The 17,773-nt window shown below is 40.6% G+C and overlaps 1 protein-coding gene across 3 annotated transcripts in view; it reads left to right on the top strand.

Annotated features, from left to right (window-relative positions):
* Positions 1-17,773, top strand: part of OSBPL6 (oxysterol binding protein like 6) — a 216,115-nt gene that overhangs the window by 59,203 nt on the left and 139,139 nt on the right. Inside the window, exon 1 of one of the 3 annotated variants that reach the window (XM_047872080.1) lies at positions 5,213-5,286. The exons of the other annotated variants lie outside the window; for them this stretch is intronic. The gene's annotated coding sequence lies outside the window, so the exon portion shown is untranslated. Of the gene's footprint in view, positions 1-5,212; positions 5,287-17,773 lie in introns of those variants that run through there. 3 annotated transcript variants of the gene reach the window in all.

Raw genomic sequence — 17,773 nt, 5'->3', positions numbered from 1 at the left:
TTGCATGAATGAATAAATGAGTGTCTTTTTATAATAAGAGAATAATAATAATATCAAAGTCCTAACATTTTCCCTTTGGGTGTAAAAAGGAAGTAGGTAGCTTTCTTGAATTGAAGGTGTTCAATAGATGGTGCTACTACTATACACTTTTATACTTTCACGTGATTCTGAATATCCGGGTGTTTGCTATTCGGAGGGAGACTACTGCTTGTGCTTATTTCATGGTTCCTGACACTTGGTTAGCAATTTAATTTTAAATCACTACTGAGACTTGCCGCAAGTGGAAAAAAAGACTTTATCTAGGTTGTTTAAAATGTATGAACCTTACTGTACTATGTAGTTCAGCAAAAATAATTTGCTTCTTTGGTAGTGAAAAAAATATATATATTTTCTCTACATGTGTAATCCTCCCCCCACCCCAACCAAAGTGCTAAGTTACAGGTGTAATATTATCTCTGTAATAAAAAGATCTTGATTGAATGGTAGGTAAGGCTGTATCAGCCATATTAAAATGTACTTTTCCAGAGTATGCTCCGTTTCAGAGGTAACAGGGATGCAAATGAGACGTGACATGATGGATTTGACTGCCGCAGCTTCTTACTTGATGATGCCACAGAATTCAAGCTTGTCTCCCGCTGCTAGCGGGTTTCTGTAGAACCATGTGAGAGCCATGTGGGCAGACCCTGCCTCCTGGCTCGGCTGGGATGTGGTGGTTGACTTCTCTAGGTGCCTTTTCTAGATGCAATGGCTACGTGCGCTTGGAACATGATATCTTACTGTTTTCTTCTTAATTAAAAAAAAAAATCAATGTAACATATGGCAACCTTTTCATAATTGTACTTGTGCTCATTTGGAAATGCTGTTACAAAGTGTATGTAGTTGAACTCCGTTTCAGTGTGCTAGGAGTCTTCACTAAAAACTCGGGCTGGGAACCTACCCCAGGTTTAGAGATGATGGTTTCATGTGCCGTGATGTGGGACATAGAAAGCAGTTCAGCCATATGCCCTTCATGAAGACAAGGTTGGTTCTTAGTTCAAGTGTGTGATAAACACCTGTACAAAATACTGTGTCAGACCCTATGTGGGATGCACACAGAATAAGTAAATATTACCTCTAGCAAGAAACAAGTATATGTGGAATAATTAGATCCATTAATTTATGCCACAGGGCTGGTCTGCCTTCAGGGTACATCCACAAAAATAGCGTGTTTGGAGACCTCACACTGACACTATGAAGTAGGTCGGGGTGTATGTGACTGGTATTGTCACACCTAATTTACTGATGGGTAAACTGAGCTTCGGATAAGTTAGGATGTGTTTGTTCCCAGGGGAACAAGTGGGGAGTGTCAGAACTGGCGCACCCAGCTGTGTCTTAGACTCTAAGCCCCCAGCCTTGAATTCCACAGTACACCCTAGAGGGATTCAAAGAAGGAAAAGCCATTCACGTTGCCACTGGGATGCTGGCCTAAGTGAGGTCTCCACACGGCATCTGCACTCCTTGCTGTCACAGTTTTGGAAGGGACCCTGAAAGCTACCTTTGCAGCATCCATTCTGACCGTGGCTCCTTCCTCTCTCCTCGCTCTATCACCTATCTCCTCTTTTTGGTATTTGTGCACTTTTGACCTTACCACTGGCCGTTCTGTTTTTCTTCCCTTCACCGTGAGTGCATTTCCTGATCCTCCTTTATGAATGCCATTCACTCCTCAACCTGAAACGGTTTCTCAGTAGGATCACCAGGGGTGTCTGAGGTTCCTGTTTTTGAGCCCTCACTCTCTGTGGTGTCTGTACAGTCTGCCTCTGGGGACCAGCTGCCATTTCCAGAATGTCTCCTCTGGTGGCTTCTGGGCACCTTCTCTTTTGGCCACGTTCCTGCTGCTATTTTTGTCTTCCGGTACTCTTCCTCCACTTCCACCCCTTAAAATTTGAAACTTCCAGAGTTGTTGCATGGTCCTTGTAGACACGAGCACTCAATTACTCATGGTCCATTTCTAAATGTCCAGCAGCCACCCCGTCACCAGAGAGATGACCACCCCCAGGATCTCCAGTTCCTGCCCCCTCCTACAGTCCCACCGAGCCTCTAGATCATATCTCGCGGTGACCAGCATGGAGCAGAAATTCTTTCCACCTACTATGGAGCCATTCTCTAGCTTCCCAAAATAGAAGCTTTGGTGTCTTCTTTGTATGGGATCATCAGGAAACCTTGATGCTTTTATCTCAGAATTATTTATTACGGCCCGCTAATTAGCCTCCCTTTCAGTCTCGCCACACTCTATAACCTCTTCCATTCCGCTTCTAGAGTTACCTCCTGTACCGTTTAGTCTGATTATATCACTCTCCTTACTAAAGGTCCCCGACTCCGCATTTGTCTTCCCTGCAGGGCGAGAGCCACTGCCATTGACAGCCACCAGCAACTGTGTCCTCCATGCTTAGACGCTCAGAAGTGTGTGCGGAATGAATGAATCCAGTTCCAGTCTCGCTGATCAACTTTATCTCCCTGGGACCTGCCCCTGTGCTGTTGTGTACCCAGCTCCTCGCCATTTATCACGCATGTCCATTTCTTTTACTTTGCTGTTTTTAGATTTTTCTTCCATGTTCCTTATTGAATTTCAACTCACATCTATTTTCTCTTGGGCACCTTAGAACTTGTCAGTTCTGACGAAAAAGTTCTTCTGTCTCTTTCTTTACTATCTTTCTTGAATTCAGCCGACTCTCCTCACATTTCTTCCTTTTCTGTCCTCGTCCATTTCTGTTGTTAATTTTTGTATGTCCGATTCTAGGTGTGTTTTCAGTTCTCCAACTGCTTGTGTGACGAGGATATTTAATTCAGTTTGGAGTGTTGCTAGAGTTTCCTTCTGCTTCCTGGTTTTCGGTGGGGGGAATTTTCAGCAGCTACGTGGTTTGGTTCTGACATTGTTCTATTCCTAAGCATTTCAGCGGTGCTTTTCTTGGTTCAGGAGCTCTCATTTCTGTCAGAGGGGCTGTTTCTTCAGTGTGTGACGGTGGTGGTGGATGGTGTGTTGCAGGATTCTTACTCTCTCTCTGTTCCTTCTCTGCCATAGCAGATGCACAGAGAGCCTCTAGTTCCTTCTCTCCCAGAAGCAACACTTCTCTGAAGCCTGTGGTCTCTCTCACCTAGTGCTTTCCTCACATGGAGCTGGTGCTGAGAACTCCCAGGTCTCAGGCCTGTGTGGGATATGTGGAACTTGGTACAGGACTTTCCCTCTTGGGGGGGGTGAATGTTGTCTGGGCTTCATCAAAGTCTTCTCTGTGCCCGTTTTCCTTTTCACAGTTGCCTCTCCTCACACTCACTGGTTTGCAGCAGCAGAAGAAGCTCTTTTTGGAAATTCGTATTTCCTTTGACACTTACGGGTAATTTGAAGTATGTGGTATTTTGCGTCCCTAATCGTAACAAATGGCTTGGGTCTTGTGAGGAGGTTTGTCATCTTGTTGATTTTGTAGTCTTTTGGGAAGAAGGTGTAGAGAGATTGGGATCTATGCAGCCGCCATGGTCCTCTAAACTGGAAAGCTTCTCAGGGAAAGTTACATTCCCCCCACTTTTATTTTATTTTATTTTATTTTACTTTATTTATTTTATTTTATTTATTTTTTAAAATGTTTATTTATTTTTATTTTTGACAGAGAGTCAGCTGGGGAGGTGCAGAAAGAGAGGGGGACACAGGATCTGAAGCGGGCTCCACAACGACAGTAGGGAGTCCCATGTGGGGCTTGAACTCACAAACCTGAACAGAGAGATCCTGACTTGAGGGGAAGTCAAAAGCTCAACCCACTGAGCCATCCCAGCACCCCTCCCTCTACTCTTAGATGAGAAAACTGAGACTCAGAAAATCTAAATAACTTGGCCAAGATTGCACAGATACCAAGAACTAGGATTTAAGGAGAATTTCTTCTTTAGCTTACATCAGAGGAAGTTTAATCTGCTATTATGAAGCTTATTTATGGTTTAGCAGAGAGGCGATGTAAGTTTTCTTGATAAATTTTTAAAGTCCTGTGGGGAAGTAAAGGCCCTCTGAAAATATTTAATGTTTCTTTCAAAGAAATTTCAGGTTCGGTCGTGACTGTGATGGTATGTAAATATGTACAGACTGAAAGTTTGTGTGGCTTTATCTTCTTATAATGAAATTTTTCCTGTGATTGTCTCTTGGTGCATAGTGTTGAAGATTCAACAAAGAATGTTATCTATTTTGTAACTGTGATTTGGTTGTTTTAGGCTTAGAAAAGCATAGCCACTGGTGGGGAATGTTTCATTATGGAAGGATCAGTAAATATCGCTCTCCATGTATACAACAGTGTCACGTTCCTTTTACTGTGAGGATGGTGGTGGAGACATTTGTATCAAGACTTCAGTCTTAGAGTTTTTCGTGAGCATTTCCTTTGGAGATTTGAGGACTAAAAGTGTCAGGTATTTTGGAGGGAGAAATCAGAGTTCTCTGCTTTGTTTCATTTTTTGTCTACACAATTAACATTTACTCATGCTGATATTTTGAAAAAAAAGTACAAAAAAAGAAAATCATCTGAAATCTCATTATCTAGAATCAACTGTTATTGATTTTCTGGTATTGTTTGCTCTGATGATTTTTTTTTTCTATTGTATGTTATGCATACAAGTTTGTAACCTACTTTTTTGGCATGCCAGTAAAATGTGAACATTTTTCCAATACATTATCTATGGGATGATGTTTATTGCTATACATTTTTCTTTACATAGATGTGCCATACTTTACCTAAATCAGTCTGCTATTATTGATTTAGGTTGCTTGAGGTCATTTTTGCTATTATAGCATTACAATGAATGAATATCCTTGCAAACATATCCTTGTATATACTTCAATCTGTAAGGTGTTACTCTCTTTTTTAAGATTACCATTTTTCTGCTTGGAGAAATAGAATAAAATGTACAGATGCTTTTTATGTCTATTTACTTTCCTTCAACTTTTCATCTTTGTTTTGTGTTTAAGTAACTCCCTACAGGCTCATTCCTTGACCCCTCTGTTTTCCTCCCTAAGAGTTCACTTCTGCATCAAATTACTCTATCTTCTGTAACTCTGGGTACCATGTATATGCTGATGTTACCAGATACTGACCTTTTAGTCAATTTATAAGTAAATCTCCAGCTGCTATTATAAAATCTGTAATAAGGTGTTTGATTCATAATCTCATAGCAGCACTGAACATTTATCATCCCTCCCACTCTCCCAGCAGGAGAGAGTTCTGAGCTGCAGAGCTGAGCTATCTAACTGCCTACTGGACATCTTGCCCAAGGTCACTGGTAAGACATTTCAAACTTCCAGTGCCAAAAAAAAAAAAAGCCCTAGCTGCTAATGTTTTTGTTTGTTTGTTTGTTTTTACATTACTGTGTGCCAGGAATCATGCCAAATGTTTTAAATGCATTTGCCCTTTTTATCATCACAACAGCCACATGGGTTTGCCCTAATTCCCATTATACAGGTGATGGAAACAGAGCATAGAAGCTAGGAGAAGCTAGTAAATAGAAGCTAGTAAATCTTACTGTGCTCCTTACAGGTAAGCTATGTGGTTTATGAAATGGAATTCTTGATGCTTCACCCTACAGTGTCTTCCCGAAGCATTTCTTGGTAAATGGTGCGTATCTACCCAGGAGCCCATGCCAGAAAGTTGGGAGGCGTCCTTAGTACCTGTTTCTCCTTCATTTGTCAGTACCTCCTGTTGATCCTGTTTTCCAAATATAGCTTGAGTCATGCCACTGTTCTGCACACTACTGTGCACCCACCCCACCCCCCTGCCAAACCAGGCCACTGGCACCTCCTTCCTCAGCCATGCCTAACCCTGCTTCTGTTCCTGCCCCTCTGGACTAGTCCTCACCCACAGGGTGGTCTTTTAGTATTTATTTTATTTTATTTTTTATGTTTATTTTTTGAGAGAGAGAGCAAGAACACGTGAGAGAGTAAGCAGGGAAGGAGCAGAGAGAGAGAGAGAGAGAGAGAGAGAGAGAATCCCAAGCAGACTCCACGCTGTCAATGCAGAGCCCCACATGGGGCTCAGACTCGTGAACTGTGAGATCATGACCTGAGCCGAAACCAAGAGTCGGATCCTTAATAGACTGAGCCACCCAGGCACCCCAAGGGTGGTCTTTTAAATATGCAGATCTAATCCTTCACTGCCCTGTTCGCAGCCTCCCATTGTACTTAAAATGAACAAAACCCCATACTTTGACTTAGAAGGCCACCTCTTCTCTTCCCAGCCTCACTCTTACCTCCCTTGACTAGGCCACACTCTCTCTTCCTTGGGGTGCCTGCACCTGCCCTTCCTTCTGCCCAAACTGTTCCTCAGCTCCATTCTTCACCTGAAGATCTCCTACCCCTGGTTTCATTTTAAATGTCACTTCTGTAGAACAGCAGCTTCCCCAGATCCTGAATGAGGATCCCCCTTTATATTCCCAGACTCCTGCTATTCATACCCTCACGGCACTGAACACAAGGTATAGACTCATAATCCTAGACTTAGACACATCTATAATATAAGTTGACACTCTGTGGGATTATTTATCTGATAACTGCCCCCCCCCCCCATCCCCTCACCTGTCAATGCTCTGAGAAGGTTGCATCTGTGTCTATTTTTTCACCCTTGAACCTCAACCGGAAGAACTATCCTTGGCACATGGTAGGCATTCATCAAATATCAGAATTTAAAAAGGCATAAACATATTGAGCTCTGGCTGAAAGTGAAATGAGCTGGGATGTCTCTCTTCTGTCCAGGGGTGTGGGCTTGTGGTTGATTTTCTGTGTTTTCCAGCAGGAGCCTAAGAACCTCAGGCAGGGACCCACCTTTACGTAAACAAGGGAGTGGTGGGCTCAGGGAGTGGGCGATGGTACACAATGGAGGAGTAAGATTCAAAGGATGGAAGAAAGAACCACAGTTCTGCTTCTGTACCAGTGGGAGCCCATTGTGATCCCTAAGAGGGGTGGAAGGATTGAATTAGTCCCAGTTCTTAAAGTTTTTATTTGGTAAACCATCTACTCTGTCAATATTGTGAAGTCAAACTTAGCACCAGTTACTGTGAGTTTTTTTTCCTTCCTGCTCCTCTCAACTAGAGGAATATCTGTGTTTAATTTTCTATGGCATAAAATTTCATTAACTGTGAGTGTGCCATTTCTGCTTACAAGGGCTTTCCGTGGAGCAGAAAGGAGATTACAAGGGGCCCTTCATGCCTGATTACTGCAGAGGAGGTGGTATTCAGCAAGGGCCTCTCAGAGACCATAATATGTCATTCTGGCAGTCTGTCCTCCAAGGCATCTATGGAGGGCTCTTTTAAGGCTCAGAGTAGTTTCGGTTTTGAAGGCAGTTGTTCTTTCTGCTCACGCGCCCTTCCTGCCTAAAGCAGCGAAGTCACAGGAGAACTGTGTTGATTTAAATTCTAAATTGCGACAACAGTGACAGTACCTTCATAGGCGCTGGCACCAAATGGAGACAATTTCTGTATTCCTGCCCCACTGCATTTTCCTCATCACACCACAAATAATGGTGGCGGCAACCATCCTGTGCACATGCTTGTCATGGTGTAGTTTCATGTTGTGAAATGCTCGGAGCAGAAAGTCATGTGCTTTCTCATATGGCCATGCTTGTGTGTTTCTCCTTTGGATCTTCAAGAATGTGTGAGGCCGAAGAGCGGTGTCCTATTGGAACTACTCGTGGCCATAGGAGCTCCTACACCAAAAATGCTCCCTGGACACTTGGAGACTGCAAGGGATTAGCAGAGATTGGCAAACTCTGTAAAGGGCCAGATAGTAAATATTTGGGGGTTCATGAGCCATATGGTCTGTCACTAACTACTCAACTCTGCTGTTGTCGTGTGAAAGCAGCCATAGACAGTACATAAATAAATGAGCATGGCTGTAGCCCAGTAAAACTTCTGTTACAAAATAAGCAGAGAGCAAGTTTGGCCCTTGGGCCACAGTTTGCCAATGTAATTAGCGTAATTGCCCAAACCAAAACATTTAAAGCAGGGAGGATGATTTGGGCGAAACAAAACATGGGAGACATTTGTTCTTATGTGGTCAGTGGTTTTTGTTAAACACATAGGACTGAGTTAAATGCAATCTGTAATCACAGGTAACGACATTGGTTACTTGAGGCTCTTTGAATAGAACCAAATTTGGATATACGGAAGGACATAAATCTTATCCCATTTCTTATAATTAATGTTAATACTTCTAGGTTGTCTTTGGTCAGCATGAATTAGAGGTCTGCTGTTCCTTCCTTCCTGACTTGATAAGATCATGACACAGCTCCATCTTAGAATAGATTTGGATATTCTGCTAAAATAATATGACCGTTTGGTAAACAGTACAATAGGGATCACCACATGTGATAATGGCCCCTAGTGTGATCACTATGAGGGACCACTAGTTTCTGCAACCTTGAACATTTCTGCGAGAGTAGACTGTGGGCAGAATCAATAGAAGGTGGCAAATATCGGTGAACATTCAGGCCACTGTACAGAGAAATTGTTATTATTGCTGAGTTTCGAGAATATAGGTTTCAGGAAATGCTTTTGTTCTTTCTTTCTTTTTTTTAATGTTTATTTTTGAGACAGAGAGAGAGAAAGAGAGTGAGAGTGAGTGGGGGGCGAGAGGCTGTCAGCACAGAGCCTGACGCAGGGCTCAAACTCATGAACTGTGAAATCATGACCTGAGCCAAAGTCAGATGCTTAACCAACTGAGCCACCCAGGCGCCCCTCAGGAAATGCTTTTGAAAGAGAAATAGAAATGGATGACAAATTGAGTTGATTGGGGTTTCTGGGGTTTTTTTGTTTTGTTTTGTGTTTTGGTGAGGAAACTTCCTCCAGGAGACATGAGAATTTCAGATATTGATGATTAACTTTGATATAGGTGAAGGCTTGTTAATAATTCAGTGGTTTGATGGAATTTTAGATCTAGTTCAACCCTTTCCATTTCCCAGTTGCAGAAAGGGAGGTTATCCCTATAATGTAATCCTGCTTATTCTCAGAGTTTGTTCTGTTAGCTACATGCTGTGTATTCTAAAGGGATAAATTCAGAGCCAGCAAATCAAAAGAGGCTATAACAGTTAGTGTGTTATGTGCATGTCGATTTTACTCATCATCATAGTGGAGGTGGGGCTGCGAGTTGCCATATTTAGTAAATAAAAATATAGGACACCAACTTAAATTTGGATTTCAGATAAATAAGGAATGGGTTTTTTAGTATAAAAGTTTAGTACAAAATGCAGTATTTTTTGAGACATGTTTATACTAAAAGATTCCATGTTGAATTGACATTCAGATTTAACTGGATGGTCCTGTATTTTATTTGAACTCTCCAAGGGCAATATAAACAGGGAGAAATATAAACTCAGAGCCTAAGTTTAATGGTGAAGGCTTTTACAAGCAGGGTGCTAGCTGGAATGAGAGTTTTAGCTTGAAACCTTGATTTTTCTTCAGATGACCAGTACTTTTGCTACCGTGTTATATAATGTGTTCTACCATAACAAAAGAATAAGAAGTGAGCAGTTTCAATCATATTTTTGTTTAGTAATTTCATAAACAGCAGCTCAGATGGTGTTCCTTGGGCCATTCTGAAACCCAGCAGTTGGCAGGGTAGGCCAGCACTTTTTAGAGAAGTCATGTGGAAAAAAACAGACATGGCGTTTGAGGCTGCCTGAGGAGGAATGCACCAGGTCACTTCATGCAGAGTGGAAAGGCCAGGCTGGAGAACTGACATGTAAGGAGCACATTCACCTAAACCGGGACTGGGAAGATGTTCGAACACTGAAAGCAGGCACTTGGTACATATATCTATTATTTGAAGATAAGATTAATGCAAAAGTTGGGGCGCCTGGGTGGCTCTGTTGGTTAAGCATCCGACTTCGGCTCACGTCATGATCTCATAGTTTGTGAGTTCAAGACCCACGTTGGGCTCTGTGCTGACTGCTCAGAGCCTGGAGCCTGCTTTGGACTCTGTGTTCCCTCTCTCTGCCTGCCCCTCCCCTGCTCATGCTCTGTCTCTCCTGAAAATAAACATTAAAATTTAAAAAAAAAGATTCATGCAAAAGAATGTATCTAAGTGACTTTCTTGTAAAGTATATTTTTTGAATTGGAATGTTCTTGTTAAAACATCACTCTGGCATGCTTATTTACTTTGAAACTTGAACCAACAACAGCACTCCAGGCCAACCCCTTAGTGTTTTCAGGGTACACACTGACTAGACTAGACTGGGACATTAGGATAGAATTACACCACCTCTCTCTATCTCTGTGTCTCTGTCTCTCTGTCTCCATTTCTCTCTGTCTTTTTCCCAGTACAGGTTGTATTTTGTGATAATTGTAACTGACTAAGGGTAGCATAACAGACAAGTTAATAAAATAAAGGAATGGTCCATATGTCTACCGGGCTTCCTTGGGTTGAATAGTTATGTGCCTTAACATTGGAGAGCCATATGTTTAGCCATATGTTTAGAAGTCCAGCTTTCTAAGTATCATTAGATTCACATTAAGAATGTACTGTTTCTTGTCCCTAATGTTATGATTTTATATGAGCTCATGAACATTATTTTGGATGGTCAAGCTTCAGTGGGTTATGTAACAGTTGAACCTCGATTTTAAACATGTGAATTATCTATATCGTTTGAGTTCCTAAACCACCTTCCTTCTGGAGTGTGCTTTTAAGGTATCTTCTCTCAGCCATCAGGTTGATGTTGGTATAAGACACTCAAACTTTTTCTAAAGGCATACATTTTTGCATTATTAGGGAGTTATGCAAAATATATTTTCTCGTAAATATAAATGACACTTATGTTATCTATCCTTTTGATTTATCAGCTCTATTACTATTTTTTCAAGCAGGAATTATTATTTTTTTTAAAGTGTGACTTATTTAAGTGAACCCTGCACCCAGCGTGGGGTTTGAACTCACAACCCTGAGATCAAGAGTTGCATGCTCCACCAACTGAGCCAGCCAGGTGCCCCAAGCAAGAATTACTGAGAAATGAATAGCTATATCTCATGTTTCTGTTGAAAGAAAAATATTAATGATCTCCTCAAACATTCTAGAATGGATTGTAATCTATTAGTAATTATAAATCTTCATTATTATTTTGTTATATTTATGTATTACTTCACAGCTTAGGGAATTACTTTTATTTCCATTGCCTCACGTGATACTTGGCAACAACCCAGAGTTATTTTGAGTGAGGTGTACAGGGATCATCATCCTCAGTTCATAGATAAATAAAATGAGATTCAAAAGGTTGAGATTTGCCAAGCACCCAATAGCTATTAAGTAGTGGAGAGGGGATTAAAGCTCTAGTCTTTTTTAAAGAACATTAGCATGGAAATTTTTAAACATATAAAAAGTAAACAATAGTGTGGTGAACTCCCATGTACCTATCCTCCAATCTCAACAATTATCAGTATTCTGTCATCTTAAAACATCTATACTTTCACTAGCTCTTACCCCCACATGATAGTTTTTATATGATGATAGTTTTTATAGTTTTTTAAAGTTTATGTACATTGGAAAGCACTAACCTTAGCTGCATAGTTTTAACAAATGGGTCTACCTATGTAACCTACACCTCATAAAGACAATTCCATCTTCCTAGAAAGTTCTCTCATCCCCCTTCGTAGTCAGCTCCTCACCCTCCCTACATAACCACTGTTCTGGTTGTTTTGTTCTTGTTTTTTGTTTTTTCCCACCAGAGATTAGTTTTGTTTGTTCTTGAGCTTGCTAGGAGTACAATCACTCAGTACATACTCCTTTGCATCTGGCTTCTTTCCTTCAGCATCATGGCTGTGAAGCTCTAGTCTTTTGACCCAGAGTTAGGTACTTTGTTCAGACTGGAGCTATAGTCCTATCTCATCGCTACAGAAAGATGATTCCCTGAATGATACCCTGAGAAAACCCAGGTCCTGGCCTCATTTCATCACTGCTTAAGCTCACATAGAGAGTTGAACAGTTTTTCTTTACATACGAAGGATCTATCATTCCCTCCAGCAAGAGCAGATTCTGTTTGGAAGGTTGGTGGTGGAGGAGGTGCTGCACCCTGAAAAAATTTGCCTGTAGCTAGCCAAGTCATTTGCTTATATGGAATGTTTCCCCACCTCTTAAGTCCCCTCCCCACCAATTTCCGCTGATGTATCTGCCTACATGTTTTTGGAGTTCTCTTGATGAAATTCCATTTGAGCTTGTGCTGATTTTTTAAGGTCAAGTACTGACAGTTGTAAGATTCAGAAAGCCATTTACCTGTCTTGTCATTTTTAATGGGATTATTTAATGGTTTAGTTTTGCTAATTAAGTAGAAGGGGAATGATCAAAATAGTGGTTAAATTACTGTACCCAGAACTTGAATTTCATTTCATTTCATTTAAAAGAAATCAGTGAGGACTCAACAGTAGAATTAGATCCAAATGTGTTTTTCTTCTGTAGGGAATTTTCTTTGAATTCTTTAACTCGATTATCTCTATTTTCGGTTACAGAAGGACAACAACAGACCCAAAAAAATAAAATCAGAATTACCCTTACTTGTCACTTTTAGGGGATATATGTGTAAGAATTTGTCAAGGAAAGGCTCATAAGTAGAGCGGTGAACCCAACGATGAACTCATTTATAGGTGCCTCTGGCTCCTTTGGCAAACAGTTTCTTTCCCAAAGAAAGTTTATACACTGATGTTGTTGAATTATTCATAGTTTCTTTAACTGATTGGGAAGAAGACAGTCTGAAAGGTAAACTTAACTTTGACTTTATTCTATTTGCTGTTTGTATTAAGTCAATAGTGGATGATTCATTTCCCCACGAAACCTTTGAAGGATGTGGCTGGCTTCTGGGGATCGTAGCACTGAGGACTGTTGCCGAGATCCCATGCACTCATTAGGAGGTGCCACAGGGTGATCTTCTAACTCTAACATTCTTCTTTATTTATTAGCTGGAGTGCTTCCATAAAGAGAAACTCTTCTGTATCGAGTTCTCACTCATCCTGAGGAGCAAGCTTGTAATAGAAAAGCAAGATAAATGGTGATTCTTTCCCTTTACTTTACCAGTTTCAAAACGAGTTGGTAAACTGGCTTCCTCTAAAAGTGACCAATAATTTTTTTAATGAATTTACAGATTTAAACACATTTGATGTGTTTCAGTCCATTTGCAATCATTATTCTGTTTGATGATCAAGTTGCCCAATTTTTGGCTAGGGAGGCTTCTTCTAAGTGGCTTCTGAGCTGTGTGTATAGTATGTATGTATTTGTGTACGTATGTATGTATGTATGTATGCATACGTGTATTAACCATCCACTTATCTTTTTTTTTAAATTTTTTTAACATTTATTCATTTTTGAAAGGCAGAGACAGAGTGCAAATGGGGGAGGGGCAGAGAGAGAGGGAGACACAGAATCGTAAGCAGGCTCCAGGCTCTGAGCTGTCAGCACAGAGCCCGACGCAGGGCTTGAACTCACGGACCGCGAGATCATGACCTGAGCTGAAGTCGGATGCTCAACCGACTGAGCCACCCAGGCGCCCTTATCTATCTTTTTTAAAATTTATTTAAAATGTTTTTGAGGGACTCCTGGGTGGCTCAGTTGGTTGAATGTCTAACTCTTGATTTTGGCTCAGGTCATGATCTCATGGTTTTTGGGATCGAGTGCCATGCCGGGCTCTGTGTTAACTGTGGAGCCTGCTTAGGATTCTCTCTCTCCTGTCTCTCTGTCCCTCCCCACTTGTGCCCCCTCTCTCTCTCTCTCTCAAATAAATAAATAAACATTAAAAAAAAAACCAAAATAAAATAAAATGTCTTTGCTAGACAAGATGTTCCAGGCTCATTGTACTTTTTGTTCTCAGACCTCGATTCAGCCATTTCTCCAAGGAGATCTGGCTCCTTTTGATGGAAATAGTATTTCAAGACACAGAATGAACACTAGGGGTGGTGATTGCTGCTGGCTTGCCATTATTTTTAGGTCCTTTCAGAGGACAAAGTTAGGAAATTAAGTAAATTGCTTCATGAGTTCAGACTGATACTTCTAATTCAAATTGAAGATTACTAAAAAATGATGATTGTTTGGAAGAGTATGGAGCAAGTAACCAAGGACTGTAGAATAATGGAGAAGGAGCTATGGAAATAATTATAAAATTACAGAAGGTAAAACTGCAAAGGAGATCTTGAAATATATGATCTGTTTTTCTGCCTACTTCTTTGCCCTTTTCATAAAAGCTACATTTGAACGTGTCTGAGTAGAGAAGAGGTTCAAGAAGGTGAAGCTCAAATATTAGTCACTGGTGTCAGCCATACAGGAAATGGCTGGACGCCTAGATGTGAAGTGATTTATGTGAAGTGAGGAGATCAGAAAACAGATTATGGCAGTTCAAATGGAAAACTTTCTACTGAGCAAATTTCAGCTTCAGTTGACCCTCCTTCAACTGTTTTCTCACTTTGAACTTCTTGGAAAAGGGCTTTTATCTCTAGAAATGAGATATTTGGTGTGTGAAAACAAGGCAAAATTCACTGCCGACAAGCCCCTCGTACCCATGGTGGTTTTGCTTTTCCTTTATAGTCAAGAGAGCCCTATGCATCATTTTTGTCAGATTTCTCCTACTGATCTTAACTTCGATGTTGTTGTTATTTGTGAGGCAGTGTGTGAGACACAGTATTTTGTATTACACAGGGTGGAGGCAAGAGGACCAGACTTCAGTGTCTCCTGGCAGGTCTGGAAGGTATATGGGTTCATGTACCCATTCAAGGTCTAAAGCAAAATAGTACACGTATGCAGGTTATTATCATAATTAGAGATGCAAACAGGAATTATTTTACTTACTCCAGAGGGAGATTCAGAATTAAATGCAGAGATAAAATTTTGTTCTTTGCAAGAAAAACTCTGCTTATCAAGGTTTAAAATGCCAGTCTCTGTTTTCAAATTGAATATCTACAATAAATGAAGTAAATGTGTTAAATGTACCCAGTTGTTTTAGTATTAATTTTCGTAAATGCTTGTTGCAAAAGGGAGTTGTTTTTGATGGGGGAAAATACAAATTTACCAGCTTTTAAGATTAGTATCAACATGTTAGCAAAACTCTATTTCATTATTATATTCAGAATCTGTCTCCAAGGGAAGCATTTCTTGAATCAAGATACATAAATGAAGTGTCATTTATGTTTATTTTAAACCTAATATTCATTTTTAAAGAGCAAATGTTAATATTTTGAAATAGACATCAATGAAATGCAATGTTGTAAGGACAAGTTTCCTTTTGATATTTCAACAGAAAATAGCTTAATAGTCTCCCTCTCTAGGACTGTAGGTTCCAATGAATTAAAGGTGGAAGAGGCTGGCCCTCATTGAAATTAAAAACACCACAGAAGGACGCCTGACTAGTTCAGTTGGTTAAGTGTCTGACTCTTGATCTCTGCTCAGGTCATGATCTCATGGTTTGCGAGTTCAAGCCCCGTGTTGGGCTCTGCACTGACAGTGCAAAGCCTGCTTGGAAGTCTGTCTCTCTGTCCCTCCCCTGCTTGCTCGCTCTCTCTCTCTCTCAAAATAAATAAATAAACTTAATTAATTTATTTTTTTTATTATTTAAAAAAATTTTTTTAATGTTTATTTATTTTTGAGAGAGACAAAGACAGAATGTGAGTGGGTTGGGGCAGAGAGAGAGGGAGGCACAGAATTTGAAGCAGGCTTCAGGCTCTGAGCTGTCAGCACAGAGCCTGATGTGGGGCTCGAACTCACAAGCTGTGAGATCATGACCTGAGCCAAAGTTGGACGCTCAACCGACTGAGCCACACATGCGCCCCAATAGACTTAATTTAGAAAAATAAAAACTTCTACTCTGTGAAAGACAATGGCAAGAAAATGAGAAGGCAAGACACAGATTAGGAGAAAAGATTTATAAAAGACATAAAGGGTTGTTATCCAAAATACACAAATAATTCTTAAAACTCAACTATAAAAAAACCCAAACAACCTGATTAAAAAATGGACCAAAGACCTTAACAGACACCTCACAAAAAAAGTGGTATAGATGGCAAATAAGCATATGAAAAGATGCTCCACACCATATGTTATCAGGGGAATGCAAATTGAAACAACAATGGGATACCACTGCACTCCTATTAGAATGGAAAAAATCCAGAACACTGATAATACCAGTTGGTGAGGATGTGGAGCAACAGGAACTCTCATTTGTTGCTGGTGGGAATGCAAGATGGTATCGGCTATTTTGGAAGAAAGATTGACAGTTTTTTTACAAAGCTAAACATACTCTTACTATATGATCTGCAATCACACTCCTTGGTACTTACCCAAAGGAGTGGAAAACTTATGTTCACCCAAAAACCTGTACAGGGATATTTGTAGAAGCTTTATTCATAATCACTAAAACTTGGAAGCAACCAAAATGTCCTTCAGTGAGTGTTTCAATGGAATATTAGTCAGCACTAAAAAGAAATGAGCTGTCAGGTTATGAAAAGATATGGAGGAAGCTTCAGAGTATATCACTGAGTGAAAGAAGCCAATGTGAAAAGGCTACATACTGTATGATTCCAACTATATGACATTCTGGAAAAAGGCAAAACTATGGAGACAGTGAAAAGATTAGTAGTCGCTCATGGGTTGGAGTGGCTGGGCAGGGAAGAGATGAACAGATGGACACAGAGGATTTTTAGGGCAGTGAAAATACTCTGTAAGTCACTATAATGGTAGATGTCATTGTACATTTGTCCAAAGCCATAGGATGTATAACAAAAAGAATGAGCCATAATTTAAGCTATGGATTTTGGGTGATTATGATGTGTCCCTATGGGTCCATCATTTGTAGCAAATATACAAGTCTGGTGAAGAATGTTGATTACGGGGAAGCTGTACCTGTGTGGCTGCAGGGGGCATATAGGAAATCTCTGTACTTCCTCTTCAATTTTGCTGTGAACCTAAAACTGCTCTAAAAAAGAAAATCTTAATTTAAAAAAGTTCGGGGGGGGGGCAGAAGGTGGTAGGAAAAAATGGAATTATTGGGTTTCTATATCTCTCAGTGTTTCTAAGAATTCATAAATTGGGAAATATGGGAATAGAGGTGAAGAATCAGAATTGAAATTCAGAGTTGGAGAAAGTATGTCCAAATCCCATCTATGTCTCAATATACACAGCACCTGATACTTTAGTAGCTCTTGTCTTATCAGAAGCTCGAGGCTCAGTCTTTTGTAGATGTAGTTGCAAGTTTATAATGGAAATGGAACGTGTGTTAGTATGATCCTGGACAAAAGTACATGTAGAATAGACTGTCAGAGCTGGAAGGATCTTTGTGATCATTTGGTAGCCTAACATCCTCAGTTTGTTTATTTATTTATTTTTTTTTTAACGTTTATTTATTTTTGAGACAGAGAGAGACAGAGCATGAATGGGGGAGGGTCAGAGAGAGGGAGACACAGAATCTGAAACAGGCTCCAGGCTCTGAGCAGTCAGCACAGAGCCCGACGTGGGGCTCGAACTCATGGACCGCGAGATCATGACCTGAGCTGAAGTCGGACACTTAACTGACTAAGCCACCCAGGCGCCCCTAACATCCTCAGTTTATAAATAAAGAGACCAAGCCCCAGTGATGCTGCCCAGTGACTTGCACAATGACACATTTCAAATCAACAGGGCTGTAACTAGAAGCCCAGACATCCAGCTCCTGGTCAGTGTATTTTTCAGCTGTCTTGGGATGCTTGGTGATTGTGCCTTTCTCTCTCTGACCGCATGTCTTTCACACCTTAGTGAGGAAGCCTAAGTGCTTGCAGAGATGCT

Source organism: Prionailurus viverrinus, chromosome C1, assembly GCF_022837055.1.
Source record: "Prionailurus viverrinus isolate Anna chromosome C1, UM_Priviv_1.0, whole genome shotgun sequence".
Classification (NCBI taxonomy): Eukaryota; Metazoa; Chordata; class Mammalia; order Carnivora; family Felidae; genus Prionailurus; species Prionailurus viverrinus.
This window is presented reverse-complemented; position numbering and strand designations above follow the sequence as displayed.